This window comes from Hyperolius riggenbachi, chromosome 9 (assembly GCF_040937935.1).
Source record: "Hyperolius riggenbachi isolate aHypRig1 chromosome 9, aHypRig1.pri, whole genome shotgun sequence".
In the NCBI taxonomy this organism is placed as follows: Eukaryota; Metazoa; Chordata; class Amphibia; order Anura; family Hyperoliidae; genus Hyperolius; species Hyperolius riggenbachi.
The window spans coordinates 79,571,997-79,589,391 of NC_090654.1; positions in this window are offsets into that span (position 1 = coordinate 79,571,997).

The following is a 17,395-nucleotide window of genomic DNA, read 5'->3' on the forward strand; positions in this document are numbered from 1 at the left end:
CCCTGGAGAGCAGAGGTGATTGCCGGGGGAAGGGGGGGGGGGTATTCGGGCAGGGGGCCCCCATTCAATTTGCCCCAGGGCCCTGGAGCCCCTTAAGCCGGCCCTGCCTTTCTCCTGCCACTTCCCAGTAGTACATTCCATCCACAGTTACTGAGGATCTCAGACAGGCCTGTGAGAAGGCTTTGTGCTACTAAATCTGCAAATGGTATTTTTTTTTTTTACAATCTGATTAACCGCCAGAGGTGCAAAATGATTTTAAAGTCCTAGGGCCCAGATCCAATTAGCTTTTTCTCCTAAGTTTTCACCTAGGAGATAATTTTTCATCTTCTGTTTAAAATAACTTTTGCACTCTGCAATTGACAAAAGTACCAAAAAGTAGGTGAAAAAGTACTGTCAAAATTATTCTGAGCATTTTCTTTCTTGCTGGTTTTTTATATTTAGGTATTTTTTTATGATGTGACAATATCTTCTAGGAAAAATCTTAGGAGAAAATGTAAATTGGATCAGACCCCATGTCTGCCATAATGCTGGCCTTACATAATGTGCTCTTTCAAACGATCAAAGTACCCCTGAACTGAGCCAACATGTGTGCTACTAAATATATTGCAGTGTAGCTGATGCTGTAACATACCTTAGTGCTAGAGGTGTAGCGAACGGTTCACAGGCGAACGGTTCCAGGCGAACTTAGGGGGTTCGCGTTCGCCTGCACCAGGCGAACTTTTGCGGAAGTTCGATTCGCCCCATAATGCACTATGAGGGTCAACTTTGACCCTCTGCATCACAGTCAGCAGGCACATTGTAGCCATTCAGGCTACACTAAGCCCTGGAGCCCCTCCCCCCCCCCTTATATAAGGCAGCCTCCGGCGGCCATTACACTCACTTGTGTGCCTGCTAGTGAGAGGAAAGGGACAGCTGCTGCAGACTTTTTCTCCTAGGGACAGAGTAGTTAGGTTCTAGGCTGCTTTGCTTGCTCCTGACTGATTATTATTGCTTTTAAAGCACCCAGCAACAGCTCTTTTCAGAGCTCAACCTGTACATTTTTTTTTTCTGTGTGTCAAACTGACACTTTTGTTGCATGCACAGCCTTGCTAATTGATAGTGTGTGTGCCACTGCCAGCAGCCCAGCACATTCAGTGACTACCTGTGTGTGTGACAGGGAGCTGCACATTGTACTACCCAGTACTGCATATACCCCAGTACCTGCTGTGTTTACTTAACCCACCTCATCACTGCATATACCTAGCTTTGTGTTGAGTGAACCCAGCTCACTGCATCCAACTACCCAGTACCTGTTGTGTTTACTTAACTCACCTAATCACTGCATATACCTAGCGTTGTGTTGAGTGAACCCAGCTTACTGCATGTAACTACCTGTTGTGTTGAGTGAGAACCCACCTCACTGCATCTTAAGTACCTTTACTGTTGAGTGAACCCAGCTCACTGCATCTAACTACCCAGTACCTGTTGTGTTTACTTAACCCACCTCATCACTGCATATATCTAGTGTTGTGTTGAGTGAACCCAGCTCACTGCATCTAACTACCTGTTGTGTTGAGTGTGAACCCACCTGGCCACCTCGCTGCATCTAACTACCTGTTGTGTTGAGTGAGAACCCACCTCACTGCATCTTAAGTACCTTTACTGTTGAGTGAACCCAGCTCACTGCATCTAACTACCTGTTGTGTTGAGTGAGAACCCACCTGGCCACCTCACTGCATGTAACTACCTGTTGTGTTGAGTGAGAACCCACCTCACTGCATCTTAAGTACCTTTACTGTTGAGTGAACCCAGCTCACTGCATCTAACTACCCAGTACCTGTTGTGTTTACTTAACCCACCTCATCACTGCATATACCTAGCGTTGTGTTGAGTGAACCCAGCTTACTGCATGTAACTACCTGTTGTGTTGAGTGTGAACCCACCTCACTGCATCTTAAGAACCTTTACTGTTGAGTGAACCCAGCTCACTGCATCTAACTACCCAGTACCTGTTGTGTTTACTTAACCCACCTCATCACTGCATATACCTAGCGTTGTGTTGAGTGAACCCAGCTCACTGCATGTAACTACCTGTTGTGTTGAGTGAGAAGCCACCTCACTGCATCTTAAGTACCTTTACTGTTGAGTGAACCCAGCTCACTGCATCTAACTACCCAGTACCTGTTGTGTTTACTTAACCCACCTCATCACTGCATATACCTAGCGTTGTGTTGAGTGAACCCAGCTCACTGCATCTAACTACCTGTTGTGTTGAGTGTGAACCCACCTGGCCACCTCGCTGCATCTAACTACCTGTTGTGTTGAGTGAGAACCCACCTCACTGCATCTTAAGTACCTTTACTGTTGTGTGAACCCAGCTCACTGCATCTAACTACCTGTTGTGTTGAGTGAGAACCCACCTGGCCACCTCACTGCATGTAACTACCTGTTGTGTTGAGTGAGAACCCACCTCACTGCATCTTAAGTACCTTTACTGTTGAGTGAACCCAGCTCACTGCATCTAACTACCTGTTGTGTTGAGTGAGAACCCACCTCACTGCATATAGCTAGCATACCCCCGAGATGGACAAAATGGACAAACCAGGTAGAGGAAGAGGTAGAGGCAGACCCAGAGGAAGGCCACCAGGCACCGGCAGGTCTGTGGCTGTGCGAGGTGGTGTTGCTGTGATTTTGTGCGGACCTGCCCCAAAATACAGTGCTCAGAAGAAGGCACGTGCCATCACTTCCCAAAATCGTGCGGAGGTGATTGAGTATTTAACACAGAACACCTCATCTCCCACAGCCACCAGCGCTTCAACAAGCACCACATCCACTGAATTTGACACTTCGCAGGAGTTATTTGGTGGTGGTGGTGAAATCACTGATTCCCAGCCACTACTGCAACAACAACAAGAAGGCGCAGGTACACCATCTCCTACGTCTGAGTTAGGTGGCGATAGTATGGACGTAACGTGTGTGGATGGGGATGATGGTGGACCACCTGAAGTTGGTGCACTTGAGGAGGTGTCTGAGGAAAGCGCAGCTGGCCAGGAGGATTATGATGACGATTATACGGATACCACATATGTTCCCGGTAGAGGAGATGACCAGGTGGACAGTTCAGAGGAGGAGTCAGAGAGGAGTAGGAGGAGACGACTCCATGATAGAAGCAGAGGGAGCTCGTCCTCAGAAACAGCTGGGGGCAGTGTCCGGCGCCATGTATCGCCAGCTATGGCCAGCCAGCACACATTCCCTTCAACGTCAGCTGCTGATGCCACCCTAGCGCCATCACCCCAGGGGGGTTCAGCGGTTTGGAAATTTTTTAACGTGTGTGTCTCAGATCGGAGCAAAGCCATCTGTTGTCTCTGCCAGCAAAAATTGAGCCGTGGAAATGCCAACTCTCACGTAGGGACAAGTGCCTTACGAAGGCACCTGGAGAGAAGGCACAAACAGCTATGGCAAGAACACCTGAGGAAAAGAAGCACCCCTCAAAAGACAAGCCACCCTCCTTCTCCTCTTCCTCCTTCAGGTGCATCGTCTTCATCCACTTTCTCCCTTGCACCTTCACAGCCACCCTCCTCCACACCGCCTCTTCCCTTGAGCGGTTCCTTCTCCTCTGCCCACAGCAGTACCCAGCTGTCCGTGAAGGAAGTATTTGAGCGGAAGAAGCAAATGTCTGCCAGTCACCCTCTTGCTCGGCGTCTGACAGCTGGCGTGGCGGAACTATTAGCTCGCCAGCTATTACTATACAAGCTGGTGGAGTCTGAGGCTTTCCGTAAGTTTGTGGCCATTGGTACACCGCAGTGGAAGATACCAGGCCGCAATTATTTTTCACAAAAGGCCATACCCAAACTGTACCGTGCAGTTGAGAGGCAAGTGGTGTCATCTCTGGCACACAGCGTTGGGTCAAGGGTCCACCTGACCACGGATGCCTGGTCTGCCAAGCACGGGCAGGGCCACTACATTACATACACAGCCCATTGGGTCAACCTGGTGACCGATGGCAGCAAGCAGGGAGTACGTGGCTGCGCAGAGGACCGACTTGTCACACCTCCACGGCTTGCAGGCAGGCCTCCAGCCACCTCCTCTACACCTGCTATCACTGCTTCGCTGTCGTCATCCTCCTCCTCCTCCTCCTCCTTGGCTGGTGCCGCCATCTCCTCTCCAGCTCCACAGCCCCAGCACCCCAGGGCCTATGCTGCATGCCAGGTGCAACGATGTCATGCAGTGTTAGACATGTCTTGCCTGAAAGCGGAGAGTCACACTGGAGCAGCTCTCCTGACTGCTCTTAACAAACAGGTGGAGCAATGGCTGACCCCGCTCAAGCTTGAGATCGGCAACGTGGTGTGTGACAACGGCAGCAATCTCATTGCTGCATTGAATTTGGGAAAGCTGACACACATACCCTGCATGGCACATGTGCTTAATCTAGTCATGCAAAGATTTGTGTCCAAGTACCCAGGCTTAGAGGACGTCCTGAAGCAGGCCAGGAAGTTGTGTGGGCATTTCAGGCGCTCTTACAAGGCCATGGCACGCTTTGCGGACATTCAGCGTAGAAACAACTTGCCGGTGAGACGCCTGATTTGCCCGACTCGTTGGAATTCCACCCTGCTGATGTTCTCTCGCCTGCTAGACCAGAAGAAAGCCGTCACCCAGTACCTGCATCATTACAGTACAAGGACACAATCTGGGAGGATGGAGATGTTGTGGCCCAACAACTGGACACTGATGCGAAATGCATGCAGGGTCATGGAGCCATTTGATGAGGTGACCAAACTGGTGAGTCGCGATGAGGGCACCATCAGCGACTTGATCCCCTACGCCTACTTCCTGGAGCGTGCCGTGCGTAGAGTGGTGGATACAGCTGTGGAGGAGCGTGGACAAGAAGAGTTAGGGCAGCAGGAGTCGTGGGAGCCATTTACACATGAACCCGATGTTTCCACAACACCGGCGGCAGCACAGAGGGGGGAGGAAGAGGAAGAAGAGGAGTCGTGTGGGGAAGGAGAGGAGTCAGACTCTGATGATGGTGATGATGAGGAAGATGTTTCTGTGGAGGAGGAAGAGGCGGCGGAAGGAGAACAACCGCGGCAGCCATCACAGGGGGCTTCTGCTGCTCCACGTTCCCGTGGTATTGTTCGTGGCTGGGGGGAGGAAGAGGAGTTGCGTCCCGTCACTGAGGAAGAGCAAGAGGAGATGGAGAGTACGTCTGCATCCAGCTTTGTGCAGACGTCCTCTTTCATGTTGTCCAGCCTGTTGAGGGACCCCCGTATCAAAAAACTGAAGACGAATGACCTGTACTGGGTGGCCACGCTACTAGACCCTCGGTACAGGCACAAAGTGGCGGACCTCTTAGCAACTCAACAAAAGGCGGAAAGGATGCAGCACTTGCAGAACAAGCTGTCGATGTTGCTTTACAATGCATTTAAGGGTGATGTGGCTGCACAACGCAATCAAGGTACCACTGGCAGTAACCCTCCTCCTCCCAAGTCCACGCAGGCAAGAACAGGACGCTCCAGCGATCTCAGGGTGATGGCGGACATGCGGACATTCTTTAGTCCAACTCCTCGCCATAGTCCTTCCGGATCCACCCTCCACCAACGCCTGGACCGGCAGGTAGCCGACTACCTGGCCTTGAGTGTGGATGTAGACTCTGCGAAAAGCGACGATGAACCCTTGGACTACTGGTTGCGCAGGCTTGACCTGTGGCCAGAGCTGTCCCAATTTGCCATACAACTTCTCTCTTGCTCTGCCGCAAGCGTCCTGTCAGAAAGGACCTTCAGTGCAGCTGGGGGCATAGTTACTGAGAAGAGAAGTCGCCTAAGTCACGACAGTGTTCAGTACCTGAACTTTATCAAAATGAATGAGGAATGGATCACAGAGGGCTACTGCACGACCGAAGACTAAGTCAGTCCCCACACACAGCATCTCTGCCTGCAGGCTGCTTGACTGCCTTCTCCGCCACTACCAACAGGGTCCAGGACTCTAGGCGGATTCCTGAATTTTTAAGGCCGCTGCTAGCAGCGGCCGCTACACTAATTTTTCTGGTGCGTGTACATGTGCCCATCCCCCTTCGTGATCATTACCTTGCCGCGGTGAAGGGGCTTGCGCATCACAATGAAGCAATGACCGCCGGCTATTTGAGTGTCTCGGGTGGGGGTGGCACACAAAAGATAATAAGGTTGTTGCTTCATTGTGGTCAGACCAAATTTGATCAGCTGGACAGTCACTGTTCTGTCATTCAGCTACATCAGCCGGGCGAGCATATGGGCTGAAAAGCCACCATCACCTGCACTCTCGTCACGGTGCGCACCAGTCCAGCACGGCCGTCACTACACAAACGGCTGTTTGCAGTCACTGCATACCTTTCACTGCATCTGTGACTGCACATTATACCTGCCAGTCAGTGCATAACTTGCACTTGAATGGATACACTTGTAAACAATTTAAAAATACAACCATGTAAACTTTCAAACAATTTAAAAATACAACCATCTATCATTTTCAAAAAATGTAAAAAAAGGGCAAAAAAACTTGCCCTCCGTAAAACATTCTTGGCAAATGCTTTCGACTTGGTTTGTCTTCCGCTGGCTCAAGGGTCCATCTGACCACAGATGCCTGGTCTGCAAAGCACGGTCAGGCCAGCTACAGCATGGGTCTCAGCAGGCTCCCACTTCGGGACGGAATCCAACCTTCATTCCCCGCGGCGACAATGGCAGACTTGCCCTCCATAACGGATTCCCGTTAAAGGATTTAAAGTTAATTCATTTCAATTAGGGCCGCAAAAGGTCCTCCTGAGTCCTGTATTGTTATTTTTGGTCACTACCTCGGGGCGGGCGTGCATGCCTGCCTGCCTCCCTCCTTGCCTGGATGTGTGGTGGTAGACGTCGATCAGGCTCCAACTCCGGAACGCAATACAAGAGGGAGCTCGTCCTCAGAAACAGCTGGGGGCAGTGTCCGGCGCCATGTATCGCCCGCTATGGCCAGACAGTCAACATGCCCTTCAACCTCAGCTGCTGATGCCACCGTAGCGCCATCAGCCCAGGGGGGCTCAGCGGTTTGGAATTTTTTTTAACGTGTGTGTCTCAGATTGGAGCAAAGCCATCTGTTGTCTCTGCCAGCAAAAATTGAGCCGTGGAAAGGCCAACTGTCACGTAGGGACAATTGCTTTACGAAGGCACCTGGAGAGAAGGCCCAAACAGCTATGATTGGCAAGAACACCTGAGGAAAAGCAGCACCCCTCAAAAGACAAGGCGCAGAGAACAACCGCGGCAGCCGTCACTGGGGGCTTCTGCTGCTCCACGTTCCCATGGTATTGTTAGTGGCTGGGGGAGGAAGAATGGATACACTTTTAAACAATTTAAAAATACAATTATCTAAACTTTCAAACAATTTAAAAATACAACCATGTAAACTTTCAAACAATTTAAAAATACAACCATCTATCATTTTCAAAAAAATGTAAAAAAAAGGGCAAAAAAACGTGCCCTCCGTAAAACATTCTTGGCAAATGCTTTCGACTTGGTTTGTCTTCCGCTGGCTCAAGGGTCCATCTGACCACAGATGCCTGGTCTGCAAAGCACGGTCAGGGCAGCTACAGCATGGGTCTCAGCAGGCTCCCACTTCGGGCCGGAATCCAACCTTCATTCCCCGCGGTGACAATGGCAGACTTGCCCTCCATAACGGATTCCCGTTAAAGGATTTAAAGTTAATTCATTTCAATTAGGGCCGCAAAAGGTCCTCCTGAGTCCTGTATTGTTACTTTTGGTCACTACCTCGGGGCGGGCATGCATGCCTGCCTGCTGCCCTCCTTGGATGTGTAGTGGTAGCCGTTTCTCAGGCTCCACACCGTATTCCATCCCTCATTCCCCGGCCATTACCCGGGGTCACAAATGGCAGACTTGCCCACCTCCATATGATTCTCGTGAAAGGAATGTGGTGTCATCTTTGCCTGCCATAACTGGTTCTCGTTAAAGGATTTAAAGTACATTCATTTCAAATACACAGCAGGGCCTCGAAAGTCCTCCTCCCGTATTGTTATTTTTGGTCACTACCTCAGGGCGGGCGGGCGTGCATGCCTGCCCGCTGCCCTCCTTGGATGTGTAGTGGTAGCCGTTGCTCAAGCTCCACACCAGATTCAAACCCCTCATTCCCGGGGTCACAATGGCAGACTTGCCCGCCTCCACAGGATTCTCGGTACTGAACAAGTACACAGCAAGTAGAAAATGTAATTTTAAAACAAAACATAAGCTTTTTAACAATGCCATGGAAAGTTGAGAAGGAAGTCACACATTACCTGACATCACTGAGTGAGGAAGAGCAATCTCGCCATGTTGCGCAGTAGTCCAGCATGGCCGTCACTACACAAACAGCTGTTTGCGGTGCGTTACACAGTGAGTTTGGTGTGTCAGTGTGAAGCAGTACTCTAATTACACTCCCTAATTGATGTATACACATGCAAGATGTTTGAAAGCACGTTAGGCCTGCAATTTAGCATTCAATGTGATTTCTGACCTTAAAACGTTGCTTTGCATCACATCCAGATTTTTCCCGGGGACTTTTGTCATGTATCCCACTCCGCCATGCCCCCGTCCAGGTGTTAGACCCCTTGAAACATCTTTTCCATCACTTTTGTGGCCAGCATAATTTTTTCTATTTTTCAAAGTTCGCCTCCCCATTGAAGTCTATTGTGGTTCGCAAACTTTTCCGCGAACCGAACCTTCCGCGGAAGTTCGCGAACCCGGTTCACGAACCGAAAATCGGAGGTTCGCGACATCTCTACTTAGTGCACCCTGCTTTTCTCTCTGCCCCATCCCCTCCCCCAGGCCCCCACAATCTCACTGTTAAATATTCCACTTGGATGCCCATCAATTATAGACAAGGAGTGAGAGGCAGTCTGTTTTACTTTCCATCCCTTGATCACCTAGTGTACGTCTCCTTGCTCTCCAAGGGCACAATAGTTAGATATATTAACCTCAGTGGTGGGAAGGAAGCCTCTGGTTAATCCTCCTACAACCCACCATTCCAGAGTAGGGTCCCTTTTTACATTCTGGCCATGCTCCCAGCTATGGATGAATACATCTGGACTAGGCATGCGTGAGTAGGGTCCATGCATGGCCAGTAGACCGAAGTGCTCATGTGTGGAGGAAAAATGCATTGCAGGAGTGCTTTGTTCTACTGAGCATGTGCGAACCTTACTCGTGCATGCCTAGTCCGGAGGCGCTCATAAATGTTTTCACTCTAATAGGTATAGAGAAACCCTGCGCTGGAATGGTAGACTGTAGAAGAATCTGGGAAGCCTATGGACTATCCTCTGTGATCACTGTAATTGACTCACAGGTACAGGAACCAATTAAACTGGTTCCTTATGAGACAGCAGCAGTGCTATACTGTGTAAATATTAAACATTAATAAATGCTTAGCTTTAACTATGCGTGGTACTGAAGCAGTAAGAATTGTTTATAGCCATCAAATCTGATTGGAGAGAGATCTGTTGGACGCCATAAACCGCAGGCTGATTCCCAATTCATTTCAGCATGAAATCTTTAGGGAATGGGCCTTTTCACCCCCGGTGCTTTCCCCCTAGTGTAAAATGTGCCCCTTTGTGCCCCATGCATAAATACTTTACCTGTCGGTGTCCACCACTGTCACCATCCTCTTACTTACGTGGTTGCCAGCGTATACTTGGGCGGGTGTGTGTAATGTCACACACATGCTCACGTGCAATACATCAGCAACTACGTGGGGCGCATGTAAGTGTTGAAGAAGACGGAGACAGTGGTGGACATCGACAGGTAAAGTATTTATGCACTGGGCACATTTTACACTAGGGAGGACAGCACCGGGGGTTCCGTCGTGTTTGTCACTCCAATGCAAACATGCAAACAATTTCAGCCTGAAATTGGTCACATCGTCAATCGGGCATGCTCTTGGTAGCATCGATTTTCATCCAATTCAATCATAATTGCATGGTCGATCGGCCGCCAAGTCGCTTGATGTATGGCCACCTTTACAGTTGTTTCCACCATTGATCATCCATTGTTTCATGAAAGGCAAAGAAAGTTAGAGAGAAAGTAGAGCAGGGGCGTAACTAGAAGTCCCCGGTCCCCCCTGCAAGAATTTGAGTGCCCCCTTCCCCCAAGGCCCGCTCATGGCCGTTTTGGGGGAGCATCATTCTAAGTGGGCGCAGCATTGGCGGCAGCAGCTATAATTACCTCTATTCACCACCAGCTTTAACAAGAAGTAATGTGAAGCCCTTGCAGATCGGAGACCTCCGTGGTGAATGAAGGTAATTATAGCTGCTGCCGTCGATGCTGCTGCCACTTAGATGCAGGAGGGGGAGCGCAGAGGGGAGAGCCCGAGGTGAGGGAGGGGGAGGGACTGATGTGCAAAGCTCTCCCCTCATGCTGCGACCCCTCCAGCCATGAGCGGGCCCCCTCGCGGGGGCAGGGGCTGCTTCCCCTATTGTTACGCCAGTGAAGTAGAGCAGACCAACCAAGCGTGATCTGGTAAATAAAACAAGGTTTATGATTAGACTTTGTTTAACTTTTGCTTGAGTTTTCTTTTGCAGCTGCCTTGATGAATTAACTCCAGCATTCATCCTTCAGAACATCACCATAAGTGAACACACAAAGTTATCGCTGCGTTCCTGTGTGGACCAAATTCCTGGAATAGTTTTAGTATTCTGGAAAATTGTGCTTTCCCAGGGCTAGTGATGAACACCTAAATCACAGCGATTTCTATGGAAACATCTGACAGATTCTTTAGCTGGGAGCGATAGCGGGTGAGGGACGTTGATGGATTCCTCCAGTGATGGCGTATTTCAATCATATCATGCTTGGCCGCTGCAGAACAGATCGGAGAAAAATCCTAATAAAGTAAGCCCCTGAGATGTCTGGGAAGAAAGGATGGGGCTATGGGGGGCTCAGCAGCCTTCCACTTCTTCAAATGAAATTGGAGTTCACAAAAGATCATAGATTTATTTCACGCAGCTATTTCAGCCTTATTGAGGTTTGCAGATGACAGTACATAAAGAAGGATGAGTGACAAGAAGGAAGGGTGGGTGGAAACTGCTTCTGTATGTTAATGGGGTCCGGGTGATCTCATCCCCACCAGCCCACAAGAGGCCCCCAGCTGTGCAGAAGAGGAGGATGACTCATGCATCTCATTGTCCTGTAGACCCTGGAGTGGCCAAAGGGGGCATCTTGAAATACCAGCAAAATACTAATGTCTTTCTTCTTCCAAGCCAGTGCGCTGCTGCAAAAATGTAACTTCTCCAGTTTATTGCCACAAACCAGAACCTTCTCCAGTGTTCCTGCAGAACAGGCTTGGGTTTGTTGACTGTTGACCAAAAGAGTTTGCAAACCTCAAATGGGTCATATGAGACCAGAGTCAGGACAAGGGCATCTAGAGCCCAGGGCACATACACCAAAGAGCACCACCCCTTCCTCCATACCCAAACACTGTGGTTACAAATATAAGGGAAGACGCTGAGAGCCCAGTATAGTGTAGTATGTACTGTAAATTGGGTATGGAAGGTAAGTATAGGTAGGTTATACTCACAAACAAGGGTTACCGTCCAGGTAACCACTATGAAGGCAGGTGAGGAGATTAGACCTGTCCCCACTCAGGATTAAGAAGTCACTTTCTGTAGATCGGGAAAAAGAAAGAATTACCCTCCACCAGGGGTGGAAACAACTGCAATAGTAGTACAGAGGCGCCAACAGGGTAAAGACAATATTTTTTTCAAATGGATAAAATGAAGTAGGTAGCTGTGGACTTACCCCTCCAAAACAGCCACAAAAAATAGTCCTTACTGTGAGGAGGGTGCATTGCAGTGTTAGATCAGCCTGGCGGTCTCAGAGATTCCTGGCCTTGTCCATTATTTATTTTTGGGGACATGCTGCCTAATTACCGGTATGTTATTTCGGATACATGCAATTGTGATTGTCACTGCATGATTTACCTATTGCCACACCCATTTCTTGCTGCACATCAAACTTGGCCACACCCCTAACATTTTCACTACCCTCCCTTCCAGATATCTCAGACTCAGCTCTCTTTCAAAGTCCCCAAGTGCGGCAATTAGAGAGGGTCAATGGAATGCTAATAATTCTGGTTTGATTGCAGATCTATTGCAATTTATATACAGCCAGGTCCGGATTTGTATGGTTTACAGCCCAAGGCCACAGTTGGCTCCAGTATAGGTAGCCAGATAACCCTTCCTCCCCCCTCCAGTTTAGATAGCCTGATGACCCCGCTTCCCTCCAGTATAGGCAGCCTGATGACCCCTTCCCTCTAGTATAAGAAGCCAGATGATCCCCACCCCCTCTGTATAGATAGCCTGATGACCCCCTCCCTCCAGTATAGGTAGCCAGGTAACCCCTCCCCTCCTATGGCCTTCTGCCCACCCACCCTTGATCCTGTGGTGCCCTAGGCCATGGCCTATGTGGCTTTGCCTTAAAGGGATACTGTAGGGGGCCAGGGGAAAATGAGTTGAACTTACCCGGGGCTTCTAATGGTCCCCCTCAAACATCCTGTGCCTGCGCAGCCGCTCACCGATGCTCCGGCCCCGCCTCCGGTTTCACTTCTGGAATTTCACACTTTAAAGTCTGAAAACCACTGCGCCTGCGTTGCCGTGTCCTCGCTCCCGCTGATGTCACCAGGAGCTTACTACCCAGGCACAGTATGGTCTGTGCCTGGGTAGTAAGCTCCTGGTGACATTAGCGGGAGCGAGGACACGGCAACGCAGGTGCAGTGGTTTTCAGACTTTAAAGTCTGAAATTCCAGAGGTGAACCAGAGGCGGGGCCAGAGCATCGGTGACTGGCTGCGTGGGCACAGGATGTCTGCGGGTGACCATTAGAAGCCCCGGGTAAGTTCAACTCATTTTCCCCCGACCCCCTACAGTATCCCTTTAAATCCAACCCTGTATACAGCTAGGATTTGGCCCAATCATCTGCACTTCCTGACTTCTCAATTCCAAGCATACAATTTACATGAACTTTGCAAGCAAGATAGAATTATTGACATCGCATTGACCATCTCTCAATTGGCCATTGACCATCTCTCATGGTTGCACTTTTATGCCTATAGCAATCATCACTAGGATCTCGTAATTGCCACAGAAATACGTTGATCTCAGATAAGTGGGGTTTCAGCATAAAATAGAAGTATGGAACATTGAAAATGGCATTAAAGAAAACCTGTAATGAAGAAAAGAGTCCCTGTGTGGTACTTACCTCAGGAGGGTGCAGCCTCTGGATCCTAATGAGGCTTACCCTCCTGTGCAGCACCAATCTTGCGCTGGGACCCCCGGACAGTGGCAGATGGCAATATTTACCTCAGAGATCTGGCGCGAGCGCAGTACCAGCTTCCCCCTCGGGCTCCGGTGGGAATAGCCGGGCACGATTGGGTCCGCTACTACACAGGTACAGGGGTCTTGCACTTGTGCAGTAGAGTGGACCCGATCGGGCTCGGCTATTTCTGCCAGAGCCCAGGGGGGAAGCTGGTACAGTGCCTGCGCTGATTCTTAAAGGTAAATATCGCCGCATGTGTTACTGCGCCTACGTGCATCCGCAGACAAGCTTGTTGGTGGATTTTCAGGGGGTGCCAGCGCTGCATCGGGACTAGACAGGAAGACGGGGGAAGCATTGGCGTAATAATCACGCCTGCCTCCGCAGGGTGGCCCAGGGGCTTTGGGGGCCCCTCCCCCTTCCTCTACCCAATCACAAGTGCAGCTAATTAGCAAAAAAACTCCCTGTTGACTCAAACGAAAGTCCCTTTCACCTTCTCTTTCCATGCGGCGTAGCGGGAGGAGCTCGTGTAATGTTTTCCATTCTTCCAGAGGCTGCATCGCAGCAGAACACTCCCTGCTGCCATTCACCAGCTCCCAATCTCGTGACCCGCATGGTGTCCGAGGACCAAGGGGGCCCCATGCTATCATTTTTGCAGGGGGGCCCTATTAAGTCTAGTTGTGCGCCTGGGGGAAAACCGCATTATGATCCAGAGCCATCCCCCTTCTGAAGTAAGTACCCCATAGGGGCACTTTTTGCCTTACAGGATCTCTTTTAAAGGGACTCCGAGCAGTGCAGAAACTATGGAAAGATGCATATCATTTTAAAGCTCTCTTTCTCCTCTTTCCAATGATATATAAACCGCCGCCCTACGCCTTTTAGTTTTCGCTATTTTCGCGATTGAAATTGCCGCGGCCGCGATTTCAATCACGAAAATAGAGAAAACTAAAAGACGTAGGGTGACGATTTAGGTGTTGCCAGAAAGAGGAGAAAGAGAGCTTTAAAATGATATCCATCTTTCCATAGTTACTTGCATTACACAGGGCGACTTTTTCTGCTGAATGGAGCTGCTGACACTGGGGAAAGTGTCGTCCTGTGTAATACAAGTAACTATGGAAAGATGGATATCATTTTAAAGCTCTCTTTCTCCTCTTTCTGGCGACACCTAAATCGTCACCCTACGCCTTTTAGTTTTCTCTATTTTCGCGATTGAAATTGCGGCCGCGGCAATTTCAATCACGAAAATAGCGAAAACTAAAAGGCGTAGGGCGGCGGTTTATATATCATTGGAAAGAGGAGAAAGAGAGCTTTAAAATGATATGCATATTTCCATAGTTTCTGCACTGCTCGGAGTCCCTTTAAGTTTTCATTTTTTTTCAACTAAACAGATTTTTTGATCTTTATAAATAGGTCCCTTTGCCTTGTCACTAGGCAGAGGTCGCTTTTTCTTTCTTTGTGTGAACCCAGGTCAGACATGAATGGTTTGTATTGTATATGACTTCTAGTTGACAATAAAGGCTCACCTGTTGCAAACCAGCATCAGTCTGGGTAATGTTTCCAAGCAGTCTGTTCTTGCCTATATAAATGTGACAGGTTCTCTATAAAATCTTGGCAGCGATGGCAGCGCAGCACAGGATTGATAGGAGTTGTATGGCTCTGGATGCAGTAATCAAGGCTCATGAGCTTGGGTCCTTACACATCATACAAATATATAAGATAATAAATGCCGGTACTTATAAATAAGTGATACATCCCTGAGCAATAACTGCCGCAGTCATTTAGCATAAATTAAAATGCCATTATCTCCAGAGGATGTAGGCCTTTCTTGATCATTTTTAGGCCTCTCGACAGTCACGGCATTAATACATCCTGTACTTTGTTATTTCTTTGTAATTTGTTTTGACACAAACAGGCAGGCAATAGAAGGCAGAATCACCTCACTGTGCTGATTCCTCCTCTGGAAGACATAGTAAGCACTTTGTGAAGTTTAACTTTGCAAGATAATGACGTGATTAAAGGAAAATGTGCATCATTTAAAGCGCAGGCTGGAAAGGTGGCGAGGCCGTCGGGCCTAGTGAGTGCGTAAATCAATGTTTTCAGAGTGCAAAGTCTTCGAGAATCAGCAGGAAGGGAAAGCTAAAAAATAAGGGCCTGTAGACAAGGTGAAAAATATCACTCTGTAGGCGGATCTTTAGCGTTCAACTACTTATTGTATCGGGGCAGTATATCTAAGGCCTACAGACTTCATCTAAAAATCCCAGGGGCGTAGATATATGTACCACGCCAGAATAGCCAGACGCATGCGTTTTTGCCGCCCGTTAGTACACTGATCAGTGAATGGGAGCATGGTTCCCATTCAACGATCAAAGTGGCTGTGACCGATGATCACCGGCATCAATGAGATGCCGCTGGTCATTGACAAAAGTGAAAGTAAAGCATACACGTGTTACTTCTTGTAACGCATGTATGCAGTAAACAGTAAACACTAGGCATAAAGTGTGTGGGTGGGTGGCATCTAGTGGCCAAATAGTAAAATTACACCTACATACTAGAGTTGGGCCGAACGGTTCGCCTGCGAACGGTTCCATGCGAACTTCAGTGGTTCGCGTTCGCGTCCCGCAGGCGAACTTTTGCGGAAGTTCGGTTCACCCCATAATGCACCATGAGGGTCAACTTTGACCCTCTACATCACAGTCAGCAGGCCCAGTGTAGCCAATTAGGCTACACTAGCCCCTGGAGCCACTCCCCCCCTAATAAAAGGCAGGCAGCGGCGGCCATTACGGTCACTCGTGTGCCTGCGTTAGTGAGAGTAGGGCGAGCTGCTGCACACTCTCTCTCATAGGGAAAGATTAGTTAGGCTTAGCTTGTCCCTGGCTGCATACCTGTTTTGTGAACCCACCACTGCATACCTGTACTGTGAACCCACCACTGCATACCTGTTCAGTGAACCCACCACTGCATACCTGTACTGTGAACCCACCACTGCATACCTGTTCAGTGAACCCACCACTGCATACCTGTTCTGTGAACCCACCACTGCATACCTGTTCTGTGAACCCACTACTGCATACCTGTACTGTGAACCCACCACTGCATACCTGTTCAGTGAACCCACCACTGCATACCTGTTCTGTGAACCCACCACTGCATACCTGTACTGTGAACCCACCACTGCATACCTGTACTGTGAACCCACCACTGCATACCTGTACTGTGAACCCACCACTGCATACCTGTTCAGTGAACCCACCACTGCATACCTGTACTGTGAACCCACCACTGCATACCTGTTCAGTGAACCCACCACTGCATACCTGTTCTGTGTACCCACCACTGCATACCTGTACTATGAACCCACCACTGCATACCTGTTCTGTTCAGTGAACCCGCCACTGTATACCTGTTCTGTTCAGTGAACCCGCCACTGCATACCTGTTCTGTTCAGTGAACCCGCCACTGCATACCTGTTCTGTTTAGTGAACCCGCCACGGTGCGTTACACGGTGAGTTTGGTGTGTCAGTGTGAAGCAGTACCTTAATTACACTACCTGATTGATGTATACACATGCAAGATGTTTTAAAGCACTTTAGGCCTGTCATTTAGCATTCAATGTGATTTCTGCCCTTAAAACGCTGCTTTGCGTCAAATCCAGATTTTTCCCGGGGACTTTTGGCGTGTATCCCACTCCGCCATGCCCCCCTCCAGGTGTTAGACCCCTTGAAACATCTTTTCCATCACTTTTGTGGCCAGCATAATTTTTTTTTTCAAAGTTCGCATCCCTATTGAAGTCAATTGCGGTTTGCGAACTTTAACGCGAACCGAACCTTCCGCGGAAGTTCGCGAACCCGGTTCGCGAACCTAAAATCAGAGGTTCGGCCCAACTCTACTACATACACCCCATTAAATAAAAATACATAAAATACCCTATTAAGTAACCCCTTAAATTAACCCCTTACCTACCCCCCATAGTTACCAAAATAAAACACTTTTATTAAAAAAAAAAGTGATATAAAAAAATGCATAAATAGTAACCGTTGGAATTTATCCTTTTTTAATATGTATGTCATGAGGGTATTTTACTGTTATTTTTTGCAAATAAGGGCTTGTAATTAGTGACAAATGCAAA